Source organism: Hypanus sabinus, chromosome 12 (genome assembly GCF_030144855.1).
Source record: "Hypanus sabinus isolate sHypSab1 chromosome 12, sHypSab1.hap1, whole genome shotgun sequence".
Lineage (NCBI taxonomy): Eukaryota > Metazoa > Chordata > Chondrichthyes > Myliobatiformes > Dasyatidae > Hypanus > Hypanus sabinus.
The window spans coordinates 52,459,637-52,480,462 of record NC_082717.1 but is presented as its reverse complement, the minus strand read 5'-3'; the positions used below and the strand labels follow the sequence as shown (position 1 = coordinate 52,480,462).

Sequence of the window (20,826 nt, the reverse complement as noted above, 5' to 3'; positions counted from 1 at the left end):
TTTCACACACTCATCGCTCTCTGCCTAAAAAACTTACCACTGACATCTCCTCTGTACCTGCTTCCAAGCACCCTAAAATGCATCCTCAAATGTTAGTCACTTCAGCCCTGGGAAAAAGTCTCTGACTATCCACACGATCAATGTCTTTTACACTTGTATCAAGTCACCTCTCATCCTCCATCGCTCCAAAGAAAAAAGGCCAAGTTTACTCAATTTATTCTCATAAGGCATGCTCCCCAATCCAGGTAACATCCTTGTAAATCCCCTCTGCACCCTTTCTCTAGTTTCCACATCCTTCCTGTAGTGAGGCGACCAGAACTGAGCACAGTACTCCAAGTGGGGTCTAACTAGGGTCCTATATAGCTGCAACATTACCTCTCAGCTCCTAAACTCAATCTCATGATTGATGAAGACCAATGCACCATATGCCTTCTTAATCACAGAGTCAACCTGCGCAGCTGCTTTGAGTGTCCTATGGACTCAGACCCCAAGATCCCTCTGATCCTCCACACTACCAATAGTCTTACCATTAATACTATATTCTGTCTTCAAATTGGACCTAACAAAATTAACCACCTCACACATATTTGGGTTGAATTCCATCTGCCACTTCTCAGCCCAGTTTTGCATCCTATTGATGTCCCACTGTAACCTCTGACAGCCCTCCACACTATCCACAACACCTCCAACCTTTGTGTCATCAGCAAATTTACTAACCCATCCCTCCACTTTCTCATCCAGGTCATTTATAAAAATCAGAGAATAGGGGTCTGAGAACAGATCCCTGAGGCACACCACTGGTCATTGACCTCCATGCAGAATATGACCTGTCTACAGCCACTCTTTGCCTTCTGTGGGCAAGCCAGTTCTGGATCCACAAAGCAATGTCCCCTTGGATCCCATGCCTCCCTACTTTCTCAATAAGCCTGCTATAATCCATATACACTACATCTACTGCTCTTCCTTCATCAATGTATTTAGTCACATCCTCAAAAAATTCAATCAGGCTCGTAAGGTACAACCTGCCTTTTACAAAGCCATGCTGACTATTCCTAATCATATTATGCCTCTCCAAATGTTTATAAATCCTGCCTCTCAGGATCTTCTCCAATGACTTACCAACCACTGAAGTAAGACTCACTGGTCTATAATTTCCTGGGCTATCTCTACTCCCTTCCTTGAATAAGGGAACAACATCTGCAGCCCTCCAATCCTCCGGAACCTCTGCTGTCCCCGTTGATGATGCAAAGTTCATCGTCAGAGGCTCAGATATCTCCATCCTCGGCTCCCACAGTTGCCTGGAATACATCTTGTCCTGGTGACTTATCCAACTTGATGCTTTCTAAAAGCTCCAGCACATCCTCTCTCTTAATATCCAAATTCTCAAGCTTTCCAGTCTGCTGTAAGTCATTCCTACAATTGCCAAGATCTAAATATAATATACTGTATATATAGTTTCTGTAATTGACTTAGTTTTTTTTTCTACATTATCATGTATTGCATTGTACTGCTGCCTCTAAGTCAATAAATTTCACCACATATGCCAGTGATATTAAACCTGATTCTGATTCTGATTCTGGAAAAAAAACAGCTTCCAAACCTGGGCCTCTGTAGCTCCCTCTGCAACTGGAGCATTGTTGCTGGAGTTAGTCCATGCTGTTTCATCAATGACATTCCATCAGTCAGACAGAAGTAGGAATCAAAAAACAAATATAAAATGTAAATGCTGGAAATTTGAAATAAAAGGAGCTGTTGGTATTCAGCAGGTTAGCTGGAGAAAGGAACAGAGGTAACACAATCAATCGCTTTTATCAGAAGTGGAAAGATAGAGATCAAACGTGTTGTTTTAAATAAGCAGAGAGGCTGAGCGAAGGGAGTGTCTGTGCTAGGGCGGAGGCCATGACAGACTGAGCCACAGAAGTAGCTATTGTTTTCTCCTCCGGAAGGGAGGTAAGTGGACAGAACTAAACGAAGAAGGGAAACAAAATAATGCTGGAAGTGAGAGAGTGAAAACATTTCAGATGCTGGACATCAGAAATAAAAGTGAATGTGCTGGAAATCAGCAGAAGACCAGGCCACATCTGTTTACAAAGTTATCTTTTGCAGAAAATGTAGCTGTTCCTCCATTCAAACTTAGTATCTCTAACACCAAGAAAGACAAAAGCAGCCAGCACATGAGAACATCACTTCTTTCAAGTGTTCCTCATCACTAATTCTACCACCACCCCTAAATTGCACTCAGTCATTTTTTGGAAATACATTATCTCCCAATTATTTTCCTCAATGCCTAATAGAATATCGGATATAAGAGGGTGACATAATCTCCAGATTATGGATATACTGTATATCGTCTATCCTTCATCAGCACTAAATCAAAATCTTTATAGTCTTTACCCAACAGTGCTGTGTGACCACAGATTGCAGGGGATGAAGAAGTCTGCTCACTGCTAGTTTTTCAACGGCAGTTAGGGTTGGGTAATAAATATTAACCCAACAAATCTCCCAAACCCAACCAAAGAACAAAAAGGGTACAGTTAAAGGTAAATCAAGGCAAATTTATTATCAAAGTACATATATTTCTTCATATGCCACCCTGAGAATTATTTTCTTGTGGGCATTCACAGTAATTACAAAGAATCACAAAATAAATAAATGTCCACAACAAGGCATACACACAACCAATGTGCAAAAGACAACAAACTGTGCAAATACAAAAAGAAACAGAATAATAATAATAATAATAAATAAACAAATAATAAACATTGAGATCATGAGATGAAGAGCCATTGTTTGTGGGAATAATTCAGTGTTGGGGTGAATGAAGTTGAGTGAAGTTATCCCCCTCTCACTGCTTCAAGAGCTTGACATTTGAGGGATAGTAACTATTCCTGAACCTGGTGGTGCGTGTCTTGAGGCTCTTGTACCTTCTTCCTGATGGCAGTAGTGAGAAGGGACCATAGCGTGGATGGTGAGTGTCCTTGATAATCAATGCGGTTTTCCTGCAACAGAACTCATCCGATATGTGCTCAATGGTGGGGGCGGCTTTACTGGTGATGGACTGGACTGTGTGCAAAAATTTCTATAGGCTTTTCCATTCAAGGGCATTGGTGGTTTCATACCTATTTGTGATGCAACCAGTCAGTATATTCGCATTTATAGAAGTTTGTCAAAGTTGTAGATGACCTGCTAAAACTTTGCAAGCTTCTAAGAATTTGGTTATTAAGAATGCTAACAGTATTTAATATATAGTATCTCATAGTCTGAATGGGGTATGTCCTGGTTTGCTGAGTTCAACATTAGAAATTAATGGAGTGCTGGGCAGGCCCCTAAGCTTCCTTTGATACAAGGGATACAGTGCATATAGAAACATAGAAAATAGGTGCAGGAGTAGGTAATTTGGCCCTTCGAGCCTGCACCGCCATTCAGTATGATCATGGCTGATCATCCAACTCAGTACCCTGTACCTGCTTTCTCTCCATACCCCCTGATCCCTTTAGCCACAAGGGCCATATCTAACTTCCTCTTAAATATAGCCAATGAACCAGCTATATTTCATTAATTGTTTCCTGTGGCAGAGAATTCCACAGATTCACCACTCTCTGTGTGAAGAAGTTTTTCCTCATCTCGGTCCTAAAAGGCTTCCACTTTATCCTTAAACTGTGACCCCTCATTCTGGACTTCCCCAACATTGGAAACAATCTTCCTGCATCTAGCCTGTCCAATCCCTTTAGAATTTTGTATGTTTTTTATATGATTTCCTGGATGATTTTACACCAGTCATTTTAGCATCTGTGTTGGGAAACTTTTAAAAGCAATATTCTGGAAGAAAATTAATGGACAATCATGCGGAGTCAGCAGAGATAAGTTATGAATTATTTAATTTTACTTTGCTTGGTTGAGTTATTTGATGAAGTAACTAACAGGGTGGAAGAATGCAGTTGAACATGTTAATAAACAGGCTTACTGGAAAAAATGGAACCCCAAGAGATAAAAGAGGCAATCAGTGCCCACAGAGACATAAAGTGGCTATGGAATAGAAAACAGAGAGTTGCAGTGTAGTGTTGTTTATCATACAGGAGAGAGTATGCAATGCAACTCCCCAAAGCTCAGTGCTAGAATCAGTGCTACTTTGGCATACCTTGAGGAATGAGATTTAGGATTACAGAGTGATTTTGGTATTTGCCAATGACACAAACTTTGTAAGTAATAAACAATGAGGAGGAAAGTACAAAAACATCTGCATGCTGGCAGCAGAAATATAAGCAGCTTCAAGTCAGTTCATTGAAATTATAGGTCATAAATAAGGAGTGACAAATAAACTCCATGCCAAAAATCCAGGGTGACAGTGATGGTGACAGCAGATGGTGGTGGTTCAAGGTTGTTTCATTGATTGGAGATCTGGGACTCGTAGTGTGCCTCAAGGGGCGCTGGGTTATTGTTTGTCATCCAAGTCGATGATTTGAATGAGAAGGTACAAGGTGTGGTCAATAAGTTTGCAGGTGACACTAAAATATGTGACATCATTAAAAGTGATGAAGGTCATCAAAAATTACTGGGTGGATCTTGATCAGCTGAGCAAGTGGGGTGAAGAAAGGCAAAGTTTAATTCTGGGAAGAGTGAGGTGCTGCACTTTGGAAAGTCAAATCCAGGTAGCATTTTCTCAGTGAACAGTAGGGCCCAGAGGAGTGATATAGAATAGAAGGACTTTGGATTTCAGCTGGCCTACACCAGTCTAGGGATAGAAGCTGGGAGGTTATGTTATGTTTATACAAGGTGCTAGTGAGGCTGCACTGGAGAATTGTGTAACATTTTGGTCACCCTACTATAGGAAAATGTAATTAAATTGGAAAGAGTGAAAGCATTTACAGTTGGCCCTCCTTATCTGTGAGTTCCGCATGCGTAATTTTAACCAACTGCGAATCGAGAAAACCTGGAAGAGCTCTTTCAGCACTTGTTGTTCAGGCATGTATAGACTTTTCTTTCTTGTCATTATTCCCTAAACAAAGCAGTATAACTACTATTTACATAATATTTACATTGTATTAGGTATTATAAGTAATCTAGAGATGATTTAAAGTATAGGGGAGGACGTGCGTAGGTTATTGTGGATTGGGATCAAAAGAAACCGGAAGTTTTCTTACTAAGTAAGTCGGAACAGGTACATCAGGTATTATTTAGTGTCAGTTAGTCAAACATTTGTCTTCCTATATATTTTATCTTCCTATGCATATAAAACACTTAAAAATGTATGTATTTCAATAATTAAACCACTGCATAGCTTAGTAATAAGTGTAGTTTTCATCGGGGTAGGGCCTTTCTCACTTTATCCTTTAAAATTGTTCCGATCATTGACCGACTGTAGCCTAATGCTTTTCCAATGACCGATGGTGTTTCACCTTTATATCCACTTTATTTTTAATCGTGATCATGATTATTTTCATGAACTGAAACACTGCGGATTCAGAGCTCTGCTGAGTCCTAAAGTCCACCACACTGAGACCCGATAAATAAGGGATTTGAGCATCTGCGTTTTTTGGTATCCACGAGGGGTCCTGGAACCAATTCCTCGCGGATAAGGAGGGCTGACTGTAGTTGGAACTTGATAGGCAACATTTTATTTAGACAGAGGACATTATGTATGTGGAATTAAAGGAAGTGGATGAGGCTGTAAAAGAAAATCTTATAGCAGACAGTTCAACATGTATATGGAGAGGGAAGATTATGGACTTAACTTGGGCAAATGGGAATAGCTTAGGTGAATATCTTGACTGGCATAGATCATTTGGGCAGGAGGACCTGTTTCTGTCTGTATAACTCACTGAAAAGCACATTAGAGTGTAGTGTGGAAGTGGGGTGGAGGTGGGGGGAGGTGTATGACATCACATTGCCACCTGAGAAAGAATTAGCTTTATTCCTGAAAATACACACAAAGTCCGTTCTTCTCTAAAGAACAGATGGGAAAAGTTGAGGAGGCTGTGGATTTCAGGGAAGGTTATTACAAGAAGGAATTGTATCAAGGGAAGAGTCAGGCACAAGAAAAGGAGCAACACTAAGAGAAGAGACAACTTTGAGAGAAGGGACATGAGGGAAGAGAAACAAAAGGAAGAAGTCTTGGAGAGAACCAAAGAACCATAGAAGGGAGGGACATTAGGGGCTGATTAAAAGCTCTTTAAATGTCTGTATTAAAGACTGGATTCAATTGATCACAAGAGTACTCATCAATCAAATACTTCAGCAGTGGATGAGAAAAGTATTATCTCTTGTAAATAATAACCAAAGAGCCTTCAACTTGGCATGATACTTTTGAGTTGATAGGAGTAATCTGTAGTTTTATCAGACACCAATTATGGAATGTGTAAAGTTTGCAGCAATTTAGAGAACATGCAAGTACATAACTATTGTGCAAATTGTTGAAGATTGCAGGGAATGTAACTGAGTGATAAATAAAGTACATTGGATTCTGGCTGTCATATACATAGACATTGGGATAGAAATAGCAATTTACAACATAGAACACTGAACAGTACAGCACAAAAACAGGCCATTTAGGACAATATTGTGCTGAACTAATTAAACTAGTAATTGAATAACCAGCTAAACTAATCTCTTCTGCCAATACAGCCATTGTTGGTAGAATTTCAGGTGATGACAAGAGGGTGTACAGGAGTGAGATATGCCAATTAGTAGGATGGTGCCACAGAAACAACCAGGCACTCAATGTCAGTAAGATGAAAGAGCTAATTGTGGACTTCAGGAAGGGTAAGATGAAGGGATCAGAAGTGAAGAGAGTGAGCAATTTTAAGTTCCTGGGTGTCAAGATCTCTGAGGATCTAACTTGGTCCCAACATATCAATGTAGTTATAAAGAAGGCAAAACAGTGCCTACACTTCATTAGGAGTTTGAAGAGATTTGGCATGTGATGCACCATCAATAACTCACTCTGAGACGTAAAGGCGAGATATCAGCTTTTATTGACTGGAAGAATGAACAAGCAGTGGTTGACCACCATTCTACATCCTGGAGACTGAGAGGCCGGGCCCAGGCCTCGATCGCCTTTATACAGGGGTCTGTGGGAGGAGCCACAGGAGCAGTCAGCAGTGGGGCATATCCAGACAGGTATATGTAGTTCACTACAGCATGTCAACAAATACACTCAGAAACTTCTATAGATGTACCGTGGAGAGCATTCTGACAGGGTGGTATGGTGTGGGGGTGGGGGGGGGGGTGCTACTGCACCTGACCGAAAGAAGCTGCAGAGGGTTGTAAATTTAGTCAGCTCCATCTTGGGTACTAGCCTACTTCAGGGAGTGGTGTCTCTGAAAGACAGCATCCGTTATTACAAACATTTCATTGTCCATTGCCTCCCTCAGCATCTACCGTTCTCTTACCTTGCCATTCTTGCCCTTCCTATGGGAACGTACCTGTCCTGTACTTTGTGTAGTTGGTCTTAAAACATGCTTCACATGTCGGATGTGGACTTGTCAAAAGACAACTGTTCCCAATTAACTCTCCCTCGTTCCTGCTTAATGCTCTCATAATTTGTCCTGCTCCAATTTAATCCTCTCCCACAAGGTCCATGCTTACCTTTATCTATAGCTTGCTTAAGATTTAAGAGTTATTGTCACTGTTTCCTAACTGCTCAGCTCCTGAATGTTCAGTTACCGGGTTAGGCTCACTACCTGACACCAGGTCCAGCACTGACCCTCTTTTGATGGGCTATCTACTTATTGATTTAATAAACCCTCCTCAATGCACCTAATAAACACTGCCCTATTTAAATCTCTTGCAGTCACATCTCAGTTTATATTAGGGAAGTTGAAGTATTGTTTTTACATCTTTCCTTAATCTGATTACCCGTCTGTTCTTCAATGTCCTCATGACTATTGGAGGGTCTGTAGTACAATCCCAGAGTGATTGCACTCTTCCTATTTTGGAGTTTTATCCATATAGACTCAGTAGTACAACTTCCCCATCTCTTTTACCTCCCTCTCTATCTTCTCTAAAAGCCTGGGATATTAAGCACCCATTTCTGTCCTTCTCTGTCTGTAATGGCCACAACATCATAGCTCCATGTACTGATCCATCCTCTAAGTTCATCACATTTATCCAAAACATTTGTAGCATTAAAATACACACACTTCAAACTATATGTCCCATTGTATCTAGTAATTTAAGAACCTCTCCACCACATGGAAACAACATTTCCTTCTCATTAATAATCACCACCTGGGCACCTCAAGGATGTGTGTTCAGCGCACTGCTCTACTCTGTATACTGGTGAGTGGTAGCTATCAAATGCCATCTATAAATTTGCTGACAACTATTATTCTGCCAACTGTTGTTGGAAGAATTTCAGATGGTGATGAGGAGGCATACAGGAGTGAGATAGATCAGCTGGTAGAGTGAGGTTACAACAACGACCTTGCACTCAACGTCAGTAAGACCAAAGAATTGATCGTGGACTTCAGAAAGGATAAGACAAGGGAACATACACCAGTCGTCATCGAGGGATCAGAAGTGGAAAGGATGAGCAATTTCAAGTTCCTGCATGTCAATATTTCTGAGGATCTATCCTGGGCCCAAAATATCGATGCAATTACAAAGACTTGATAGTGGCTATATTTCATTTGGAGCTTAGACTTCCAACATGGAAAACATCCTCTCCATATCCACTTTGGCAAGGCCTTTCAACATACGATAGGTTTCAATGAGATCCCTACTCATTCTACAGAATTCTAGTGAGGTCAGTCCTAGAACCATCAAACGCTGTGCATATGATAAGCTTTTCAATCCTGGAATCATTATTGGGAACCTCCTTTGAATCCTTTCCAATGTTAGCACATCCTTTCTTAGATAAGCAGTCCAAAACTTCTCAGAGAATTCCAAGTGAGGCCACATCACCGCCTTAACATTACATCCTTGCTTTCTATTCTAGTCCTCTAAAAATGAATGCTAACATTCCACTTGTCCTCCTGACCACTGACTCAAACTGCAAATTAACCTTCAGGGAATGCTGCATGAGGATTCCCAAGCTTCTTCACAGCCCAGATTTTTTAAATTTTCTCTGCAGTTAAAAAATATTCTATATTTTTACTTCTTCTACCAAAGTGCATGACCATATACTTCCTGACTGTATTCTATCTGCCGCTTCTTTGCCCCTTGTGCTAATCTGTCTAAGCCCTTTTGTACAATACCTGTCTCTCCATCTATGTTCATATCATTGGCAATCTTTGCCACAAAGCCATCAATTCCATCATCCAAATCATTGGCATATAATGTGAAAAAAGCGGTTCTAACACAGACGCCTGTGGAACACCACGAGTCAACCAGAAAAAGCCCTTTTTTTCCCACTGTTAAGCATGTACCACAGCTCTGAGGGGCCGAAGGGTGTGGGTTAGACCCTCCTTTGTGAGAATCGCAAGATCACTATTGATTTGGGTCAGGAGACCCAGGAAATGAGAGAGAGAGACGTACTGAATGTCTCGTTCCCCCGGTGATATAAAGCTACGGGACACGGCAATTGTCTCTTGAAGACAAACTTGTGTATTGCAATACTGTGCTACGTGGAAGCCCTCAGGCAAAGTGGGCTGGTTGAGGGAGGGATTGCATCACCCCCAACCTGATTGATATCTGAGACCCTGTGAGTCAGGATAAAAGAGGGTCTGTAGGAACAGCCCCTCAGACGCACCAGAAGAAATGCTAGCAATCCCGTAATAGCGGAAGCAATTGGGAGGAGGCCACATGCGTTCGGTTCCATTTGCCCCGGAATCGGTGGCTTTTACCATGGAAAAACGGCTTTTAGCTAACAACAGGGAAACCAACTTCCCACGACTCGAAGGATTGGCATCATAAAAGAACTGGGCACGTTTAACCCATCTCTCTCTCAACCCCAAAACACTGCAGCTTGAACGAACTTAACAGTGACTTTTATATTTCCATCGGACAATACATTATCCCCTAGACAACGATAGAGCTATTTCTTATTGATTATTATTATACCCGCACTTTTAGATTTAGTATTGATGACGTATATTATATGTATGATTGCATTGATCTTATTTTTGTGTATTTTTATCAATAGATACTGTTAAAAATAGTACCATCAGACTTCAACGGACCTCTCTATCTTTGCTGGTAAGTGACTCAGTTACGGGGTTCATAACAACATTCTTTGACTCCTGTCAATCAGCCTCTGCTTTATCCATGCTAGAATCTTCCCTGTTAAAATCATGGGCTCATAACTTGTTAAACAGGCTGTTGTAGGTAACCTTGTCAAAGTCCTTCTGAAGATCCAAGTACACAACATTCACCGATTCTCCTTTGTCTATCCTACTTATTATTTCTTCTAAGAATTCCAACAGATTTGTCAAGCAAGTTTTTCACTGAAGGAAACCTTGCTGTCTTTGGCCTATATTATCGTGCTTCCAAGCACCATGAAACTATATCCTTAAAAACTGACTCCAACATCTTCCTAAGCACTGACGTCAGACTAACTGGCCTATAATTTCTTTTATTCCTACCTCTCTCTCTTATTGAAGAGTGGAGTGACATTTACAATTTTTCAGTCCTTATGGAACCATGCCAGAATATGTTGTTTCTTGAAAGATCATTACTACTGCTTCCAGAATCTCTTCAGCCACTTCTTTCAGCATCCTGGAGTGTAGACCATCTGGTCCAGGTGATTTATCCATCTTCAGACCTTTCAGTTTCCCAGTCACCTTTTCCATAGTAGTGGTAACATCACTCACTTCTGCCCATTGATACTCTTGAGCTTCTAGCTTATTGCTAGTATCTTTCACAGTGAAGACTAATGCAAGGTACTTATTCAGTTTATCTGCCATTTTCTTGTCCCCCATTACTATTACTCCAGCATCATTTTCCAATGTCACGATATCTGCTCTCACCTCTCTTTTACTCTTTATATATCTGAAAAAACATTTGGTGTCTTCTTTTGTATTTTTTGGTTTGCTTATTTTCATATTTAATCTTTTATTTCCTTATGGTATTTGTAGTTCCTTTCTGTTGGTTTTTAAAATTTCCCAATAATTTTTGCTCTATTATATTCCCACTCTTTTGCTTTTATGTTGGTTTTGACTTCCCTTGTCAGCCATGGTTGTGTCATCATTGAAAACCCCATGATTATAGCAATGTTGCCCATTTTGACATGCATTTTCCATCTTCTATTGTAATTTGTAGCCCTCATCTTTGCTGTTTTCAGAGTATATATGATCATTTTCACCATCGTCTTTTTACACTTGCAGTTTCTTAGCTCTACCCACAACAATTCTACTCCTTCTGATCTTATGTCACCTCTTTCTAAGTATTTGATTTCATTTTTTACCAACAGAATTAACCCTTTGCTCCCTTCCTGTCCTTTTAATAGAATGAGTATCCTTGGATGTTAAGCTCCCAGATATAATCTTCTTTCAGCCACAACTCAGTGAAGCCCATATAATTCCTTCCAGTGCCCAACTGCATACAATATCATCTACCTATTTTGTATACTGTATGTGCATGATTATTGTTTATTTTCTAAGTTCCCCAACAGTTTTCAATTTATTGCAAGTGGTTGAAAGAAAGTTGTTTTGATGTGACACTGTATGGAAGGTGAGTGGTTGATGAATTTAACTTGCAAGCATTGACACTTCAAGTGAATTTATGGTATTACATAAATATCATTATTTATTCTCTCATCTCTATCAATCAACCACTATAATACCATGCTACCTGTTGGCATTGACACGTAAACTGCTGAACCATTAACTTTCAGACTACAGAACACTAACTGTAAAGTGTACAGAATTCAAAGTGCAACTACTTAGCTTTTAGCGTCAGAAACATTGAAAGAGCAGATGACAGCTGTCACCAATGTCAGGCAGTCTTCATTGTGTACATATGGTTCCCCTCTTGACATGGTGATTGCATCTCCTGTTTAAGTACCAGCCACCAGAAAATAGCTAAAGAGTGTTGCCTCAGGAGGCCGAGGTATAGCAGGTAGAGGATGACAAGATTCTGCTATCTTCTTCAGAACAACTTTCTGACAAGATTGTCATCATTTGACACTGTCAGTGGTCTCCAGACTTATTTATTTATGCACTTCTCCTCTTTCAGACTAGAGTTTAGGATATTTGCTCTGCCTACCTGCTCTCTGCACATGGATACAAATGAGGTTCATTATTAACCAACTCAGCACATTTGCCATTGACAGAAAATCAAAAATGCATAATTCTAAATGGGCAGGTTCCTTATACTGGACCTTTCATACACCTGTGTAGGCATTGGTCAATATGAACTGAAAGCATTTTGGTCCATCTTTGCTTCATGTTTACAAAACAGATTTACGTAGATGAGTGCCTAGTTCTGGACCACTCTCTTCATCAATACTCAGCTCATTTACAAGTAACTAAATTGTAAGTGAGGACTCCTTGGGGATCAAGACTAATCTGTACAGCCACAATTTGTGTTTAGTATGGACAACAGATTAAAAAAAAAACCCTCATGGTGTAACAAGGATGATTAAAAGGCATGCATATGGGAGTTTTGACATGGTGCTTGGAATCTCTCCACAGATGAAGAGATGCATTATATTGCAACCCCTGGAGCCTTAAGAATCATTGCCATCTGCTGCATACTGTATGACTTGTCTCTGCATCATGAAAAAGTAGAAACTCAAAGGCAAGTCACAACAGAAGGATAATGTTTACAGTAGGACTAGTTACTAGAGCAATATGTAATGCAGCCTAGCTTGCAAAATGCCAAGATCTAAAGACATATTACAAACAACATTTGCTGCTATATTTTACCCATGCACAATATAACCAGTGTTTATACCATATACCACTTCCTATTTCTCCGCATTAAGACCACATAAGTTACCACTACATTGTATTAATACTTGATCCAGTAACCATTTACCCAAATCATTAGTGAATGAGCTTTGCCTGCTGTGGAAACTTGAAGTATTGTGTACTCAAATTATTGGCCTATATATTCCAGTCATTTAAAAAAAATATTACTTTAACCCGTAAGTTTATTTGTTCCAAAGATATTCTTTATTCACAATATAAACAGAGAATACTACCAGGGCATGTCTTTCTCTACACTCACTGTATCATTAATTAAATGCATTTTCTTACAATGAATCAAAGACACAAAGTTTTCTTCTTCAATGATTCGTGGGTGAAGCATTTGAAATGTTACACGTCTAGTGGTAGGAAGCCTCTAGACTGAGGGCCTTCTCCCCAAAGCTTCTGAGGTTGCCCACAAATATTAAGTGAGCTTAATACTGTGTATTTCCTTATTTGACATGAGTTGTTCTCTATTGCCCTGAGGATCTGTGACATCCATCAACAATGGTGTCATCAAGTTGATCTAAGAATTCTAGCGAACAACAAATCAGGAGTCAAAATCTCTAATTTTTATAAAAATTTAAATGTTTTGTGGATTTTGAAATAAATAAATCAAAAGGGCATATGGGATTAAGGTGGAAGCAATAACACCATGGTCTGGTTTTTTGTGATTAATGATGAAAAATACTAATGGTTTTTATCATCATTACAACTGTAAATTTGGACCATTACTTTTACAAAATGTTTCTGTATTGGAAGAATTTTGCTGCTGTCTGACGCAAGGTTTCCATGGCAGCCTGCTGTGACGTTTGATCTTCCAATGATGTACTTGGATGGCTCTGTATCCATGTCAGCTATATCTGGTGCTGTTTTGACAGCCTGACCCTGTTCTATCCTGGGCTCGTGTATTGTCACCTCAGCAGGAATCTTGATAGGCCAGATGTCACATTGTTTTGAGTGGCAGCACACCCATCTGTGGCTATGCCCACCCTGCTGAGCACTGCTTCAGTACATCCACTGAAGCTCATGAGATTAAAGGGCCAGTGGCCATGATGCTAAAACATTAAATAAAGAAAAGAAAACAGCACCATTGTGTTTCAGACACGAAAAACATCGTAAGTGTTGTAGCTCAAAATGAATTTTCTTTAAGATACCTGATTAATAATCTGACACTTAGTCTGCAGGTCATATTTTCAAAGCATGCAGATGAAATGAATTATGGAAATATAGTAAACTTTGAGACCTAATGGTGAATGGCAAAAGTGGGCCAGTTGCGAAAGAGACTGGCCTTGCTCTCACCGCAGTTAACTCTGGCTATCAGTGCCAGCTCATACTGATTGCAAGTTTGATCAGTTTTCAGACTGACTTGTATCTGAGCAGAACACAGTGAAGTGAAGTAATTTATGCTCTGGGAGACATTTATCTGAGTGTCTTTTGTCGTATGCCCTTCTACTTTCTGTGGTTTTTGCAAGTGGTTTTGTGCAACATGCAAACAAGACAGGGAAGAGTGGACAGAACTGATGGGGAAGGAATGTTTTTCCCACTCACTGATTTGGACTGCTCTATTGATGTTTGTGTAGAGCAATTGGCATAATTTCTTGATTCCCTCACAAAAACCCTTCATAGACAAGTACAATATTCTGTCAAAAGCCTTCTACTGGTCCAAGAAGAGCATGGAGGTGTTCATGCCTACCCCTCAGTGTGCCCTGCACTTAGGGATGGCACGCCTGATATTGTCCTGCTGGGTACAACAGCACAGGTTGGTCTGGGTGGATGAGTTGCCCTGGAGCAGACGATCTCACTAGTGACCTGACAGGTGGTGACCATCGGCAGGAGCTGGTAGTCCACATTTAAAAGTGAGATGAGCTGCCATCTCCAGATGTCTATTTTCTCTCCCTTCCGCTGAATGGATCAGGATGATAATGCTCTTCATCGTGGAAGTTGACACGTTGCCAGCTGGTAACATGGTGCTGCATGGTTTCCTGCAGGTATAGGCCTATCCAGTCCCACACAATTCAGTCAGTAAACCATTGTTTTACTGAACTCCAGCACACGGCTGTCGGCCCCTTGAGGGACAGTAACTCGCCATTCCCAACCACTGTTGCTTAAGACCATTGTGATAGAGCACAGGAAGTTCTGGGAGTTCTGCTCTCTGTGACCTTTCTGTCATACATCCTGATACAGAAGGACTTATAGATTCTCAATATGTCTGACTGTGATGACATTCCTGACCTGTCCTCTTCCTTAATACTCTGCATCAGGTGTGAAGGTAGAGGGAAGATAGCTGTTATGAAGCGGTGAGGGGCAGGAGTGAGACTGAAGCTGGCTGTTGATAGAACCAGATGAGAGAGTGGGTGGGCTAGTTGGCGGGGAGTGATATTGGCAATAGTGAATAGATGGAGTCAAGTGGGGAGGGTGATGGGGAGTATTGAGAAGGAGACTGATATAGAAACATAGAAAACCTACAGCACAATACAGGTCCTTCAGCCCACAAAGTTGTGCTGAGCATGTCCCTACCTTAGAAATTACTAGCGTTACCCATAGCCCTCCATTTTTCTAAGCTCCATGTACCTATCCAAAAGTCTCTTAAAAGACCCTATCATATCTGCCTCCATCACTGTTGCTGGCAGCCCATTCCACGCACTCACCACCCTCTGTGTAAAAAATTTACTCCTGACATCTCCTCTGTACCTACTTCCAAGCACCTTAAACCTGTGCCCTCTTGTGACAGCCATTTCAGACCTGGGAAAAAGCCTCTGACTATCCACACGATCAATGCCTCTCATCATCTTATACACCTCTATCAGGTCACCTCTCATTCTCTGTTGCTCCAAGGAGAAAAGGCCAAGTTCACTCAGCCTGCTCCCCAATCCAGGCAACATCCTTGTGAATCTCCTTGATATGTATGGAAGCAGAGACTAGAATGAGTATGGGGGACTTTTTGTGGAGAAGAGAGAAAGATAAGAGGAAATTTGGTCATGGTGGTTAAAACCATAATGGATTTTTACAGTATAAGTAATAGAAGGTTCTTGTAGTGGCAGATAACATTGGATACAGATTAAGGTAACTCTGAAACAAAGTAACATGAGAAGAAAAATATTTTGGTTATGATTTGTATCTGAGATGAAAGGTGATGAAAATATATTTAATAATAGACAATAAGTATTGGAATAAGGAATAATGCAATGCTATGGAGATAAAACAGGACAGTCAGAATAATTTGGTAAGCTCTTCCTAACTGCTGACACAAATGGGCAAGAGACAAGGGAAAACAAAGAACACAGCCAGACCCTGTGCAAGGTTGGGATGCCAGCGGTAAGGGCTTCTGGCTCCAGCCGAGCATTCTTCTATAGTTGCATGTGAATCTGATTTTTTAAATGCAAAATGCAAAAACTTAAACAAGGGTAGTGCTTTTCTTTTTGTGTTATATCATTTGATGATTCTTTTCACAGGAGCGCTACTATGATGAGCCAAGGGACTAGCGGCTTTCTGCCTCAAGGCTGTCTTTAAGGGGGAGGATAATAATACACAAGCATCCAAATCAATTGCCCTTACCTTAGTCTAGAAGGTTAGCTTATTAATCTTCACACTAAGGACACTGCTCATCATGCTGTCTGGCACTATAATCATGCTAACAGACTCAGTACAAGTCTGGCTGCTCGGATCCGTAAAGTGCTGTGGATCATCATCTCCAGCAGAAGTATACACAACACAATCTGTAACCTGATGGCATTATCACTCAAAATAATTGCTGGTTTTGCCGGCAAAGCCCAGATCCCAGACATGGAAAAAAAACAACTATGACTATCAAGCCAGGAATAAATACTACAAAGAGCTTGCTGGGAGAAGCACCAGGCATTACCAGAACGATGTGATGGCATTCCAGTGAATACTCAGTACAGGACTGCATACGTGCTAAACACCAAGAGAAAACAGCATTGAACAGAAAGCAAACTCAGAAATAGTGGAGATATAAGTGACTTCAGATTCTGGAATCTGGGCAACAAACAATCTGCTTGAGAACCTCAGTGGGTTGAGGAGACAATTCAGCTGGACAGGAATTGTTGACGGGGCTTGATGCAGGATTTCAACCTGAAAGATTGATGATTCCTCTCTCCCACTGATTCAGCTTGACACACTGAGTTTCTCCAGTGGGCTGTTCCTCCAGTTTCCAGCATCTGCACTCACTTTTGCTTGCACTAAAGGCCGGTTTGGGTTTTGCTCGAACTACATCTCCAGACCTCAACACAGCCTTGATCCAAACATGGATCAATTAGCTGGGAGGTGAGGTGAGAGTGACCATCCTGGACGTCAAGACAATATTTGACGAAGTGTAGCACCGTGGCATCCTGACAGAATTGATGTCACTGGGCATCAAAGTGAAAACATTTCATTAGTTGGAGTCAATGGGGGATGGTTGTGAGTGTGAGAGATCAATCATCCCAGTCCCAGAACAAAATGTAGGAGAACCTCAGGGTAGTAGCTCAAGATCAACCATCTTCAGCGGCTCCATCCATTACCATTCTTCCATTAAGTCAGAAGTGGGCATGTTTCCTGATATTCAGTTCTATTTGCTACTCTTCAGCAATCAGCCAGACCACATGAGCCTCCAGCGAGACCTGGACCATGTATGGGCATGAGTTGATAAACTTTGTGCAACTGGACAAAAACCATCTCCAACAAACATCTATTTCTGATGTTCAATGGCACTACCATCTCTTGGTGCTCTACCATCAATACCTTGGGTGTCAGTATTGAGTGGAAACTAACTCAACTGTAAAGCCATAGGAATGCTACAACCACAAAATCTTTAACCTTGGCAAACCAGGTGACACAAGGTTGATTTATCCAGCCCTGCATCTAGCTTTTATTTGACTAATACGGAAATAATTTGGGAATGTTGTGACTGGGCCTGTTGTGGGCAATAGTCCATTGATGGCAATTCTTGAGGATGGAATTTTTTTTATGATGCTTCTCAGTCTTATTAAGTACCTGCGGCTAAGTTAGTATACCTGATAAATAGATTGAAAACTGTGAGCAGTCCTTTACCTCCCGCAGGCTCACTTTTCTGCTGTTGCTTCTCTCTCTTCACCATTCATTTAAACATCTTTAGACCATAAGTCCACAAGATATAGGAGAAAAATTAGGCCATTTGGCCTATCGAGCCTGCTCCTCCATTTCACCATGGCTGATCCAAAATTTCCTCTCGGTTCCAGTCTCCTGCCTCCCCCCCCCCCCCCCCCACCCCGTATCCCTTCATGCCCTGATCAAACAAGAAACTATCAACCTCTGCCTTAAATATACGTAAGGACTTGGCCTCCTCAGTTGGCTATGGCAAAGAGTTCCACAGATTCACCACTCTTTGGCTAAAGAACTTCCTCTTCATCTTTGTTCTAAAAGGATGTCCCTCAATTCCGAGCCTTTGTTCACTGCTCTAAGACAAACCCACAGTAGGAAACATCCTCTCCACATCCACTCTAACAAGGCATTTCACCATTTAATAGGTTTCAATGAGGTCACCCCTCATTCTTTACTTACAACATCTCTGTTCAATACATACCTTTTAACCCCATAATTCCTCCTTTCTCCCCCAGTACACATGTACATAACAGGGAAAGTACGCATGCTTACTAAATACTTACATAGCACAAATGAACAGAACTCAACAATCTCCCATTTTTTTGTGTATATTAAAAAAGTTAAATAAAAATTAAATTTAAAGACAATCCAAATGTCCATTAGAATATGAGAGTTAGTTCTAACCCTAACAATTCTTAAGGTACCAAATGTCTTCACTAAGTGCCTTTAACTGCACAAGAGCTGGTGCTCCCTTCTTTGTGAGACAGTCAGCTTGTTGTTCCTTTGACGTTGACCATTCTGTGCTCGGACAAGTTCTTTGATGCAGCTTATCTCTAAATGAAGCCTCATCTCTGTAACTGACTTGATGGATTTGATGGCATCAAGCAAAGAGTAGTTGTCTGTTCACAAGTTATTTGTAGACTGGGTCACCATGGAAAGCTCAGAATAGAGTGTGACAAAGATAAACAGCATTGTCAATACGTTCAGTTATTGCAAGGGTTTCTCCTGCCAGCATACTCTGTACAACTTATTGGATCCTTTCTGATTGACAGTAGAGAGATGAAAATCTTCCCTCTTCTCCCATCAGTACAGTAAAATGTCCCCCTTAAGTACCTCCTTCAGGAAGATTTCCAAGTGAGGCATCACTGAAAGCAATGAGACACAATCTTTTCCAAGCTGTTGAAACTTCAAGACGACTTTTTCAGATTGAATTCTGTGCACTATCTAATTTGCCTCATGTGGTATTTTTTTGTGCTGGATGACAAGTTGCAGGCATCAAACATGACGTCAGGTCTGCTCTGCCTTGCTGTCCATAGAACCTGACCTCTCTTTGACCTAATTTGTCAGCTTCAGCTTCATTTATGAATGTGTCCGTTGTGTGAAGCGTGAGGATTCCATGCGGATTGTCTGTGTCTGAAGATTTCTGATGTAGCTTTCTTGGTGCAGTTGTACTGTCTGTCAACAGCAAGGATGTCTATCCCTACAGAGCAGAATCCTTCATGTTTCTCACACCCAACCTGAAAGGGGGACTTTAGCTGAGGAATAACTGAGGTGGCAAAGTTTTGTGAGCCTCCCCATATGAAGTTATACATGACGAGCAAGTACTCCACTCACATGACATCTTGAATCTTGCCGGTAAAAAACAGTTGGATCCACTTGTGACATCTTTCCAACTGTCTTCACCACTACTTCCTTGACCTTTTTATATCAGTAGAGTAATGCATCTGCTGGACCATAGACACACTTTTTCCACAGTATTCCTTCACTGCTGGCTTCAGGCGGGGGTGGGGGGGGGGGAATGGTTAATGTAAATGTCGCATGACAGCTCCATTTCTTGTAAGAATGCAGATTTTATGTCTGTGCAAAGGCATTGCCAATGCTTTCAACATATCATTGAGAGAAGTAGTTAGAGAGACTCTGATGCACATGTTGGTGAGTCTTTCCTGGGTTCGCTTATGTTCAGTTCCTTAAAACCTCTAGCCACCAGGCATGCTTTTGGTATAATTTCTATTGAGGTTTCTTTCATGATGTACACCCATCTTGTGGACACTGTCTTCTGGCCAATATCTCTGGCATCCTCAAACACTCCATTATTTCTCCAGCTACTGATTACATCCTGTTTTGCAGATTCAAATGACTCCTCTTTAGTTACTATAACACCTTCATCTTCATCTTGACATTTTGCAGATGATCCAGCCTGATCTATACTTGATTATGAAGTCTGTCTACACATGACATGTCGACTAACCCAGCAGTACCAGTGACCGTGACTCATCCTAAGTAATTCAAGTTCTACCAACTTTTGATTCTCCCAGTGGGTTTGCCTGCTCGTCCTATAACTTCTGCTTTGTATGAGATACCAGTATCTTGGTCTACAAATCTCACTGTTGTCTTATTTTAAGACTGAAACCTCCATGTTTCTTTGTAGTTGTGATGATTTCTGTTCAGCCAATTCTGTTGAGTCCCCAGCTGCACTCTCTTCAACGCTTTCTGTGCCACTGTGGAGCAACTCTATTGAGTCCCCAACTGCACTCTCCTCATCCGTGTCTGTGCTATGTGACAGTGTACCAGGTAAGTGCTTTTCATGTTTTGTGTCATTCTCCATGGAACTCTGATGGTCTTCGGTTTGTGCATTATGTAGTCCGGAATGATGCACTCTCACACACAGTATACACCTCCATGTCTCACAAATACTACGACTCCATCCTGACCAATTCTGTTCAGTCTGCTCTTTTGCAATACACTATCTCCCCTGTGTCTGTTGTACAACATAACTTTGAGCTCTCTCTGAACACTCTGCTTCAATGAAAGTCTTCCTTAATGCATGCAGTGCTGAAATATGTTCCCCAACCTACTCACTCCTTGTAGTGCCCTCTCGAGCAGGTGGTCTGTCAACCAG

General features: G+C 41.0%; 1 long non-coding RNA gene across 1 annotated transcript in view; it reads left to right on the top strand.

Annotated features, from left to right (window-relative positions):
* The window catches only part of LOC132402492 (uncharacterized), an 88,115-nt gene that overhangs the window by 45,281 nt on the left and 22,008 nt on the right, over positions 1 to 20,826 (top strand). The window contains exon 3 of the long non-coding RNA XR_009514926.1: positions 10,082 to 10,134. This is a non-coding gene — a long non-coding RNA (uncharacterized LOC132402492). The remainder of the gene's footprint in view (positions 1 to 10,081; positions 10,135 to 20,826) is intronic.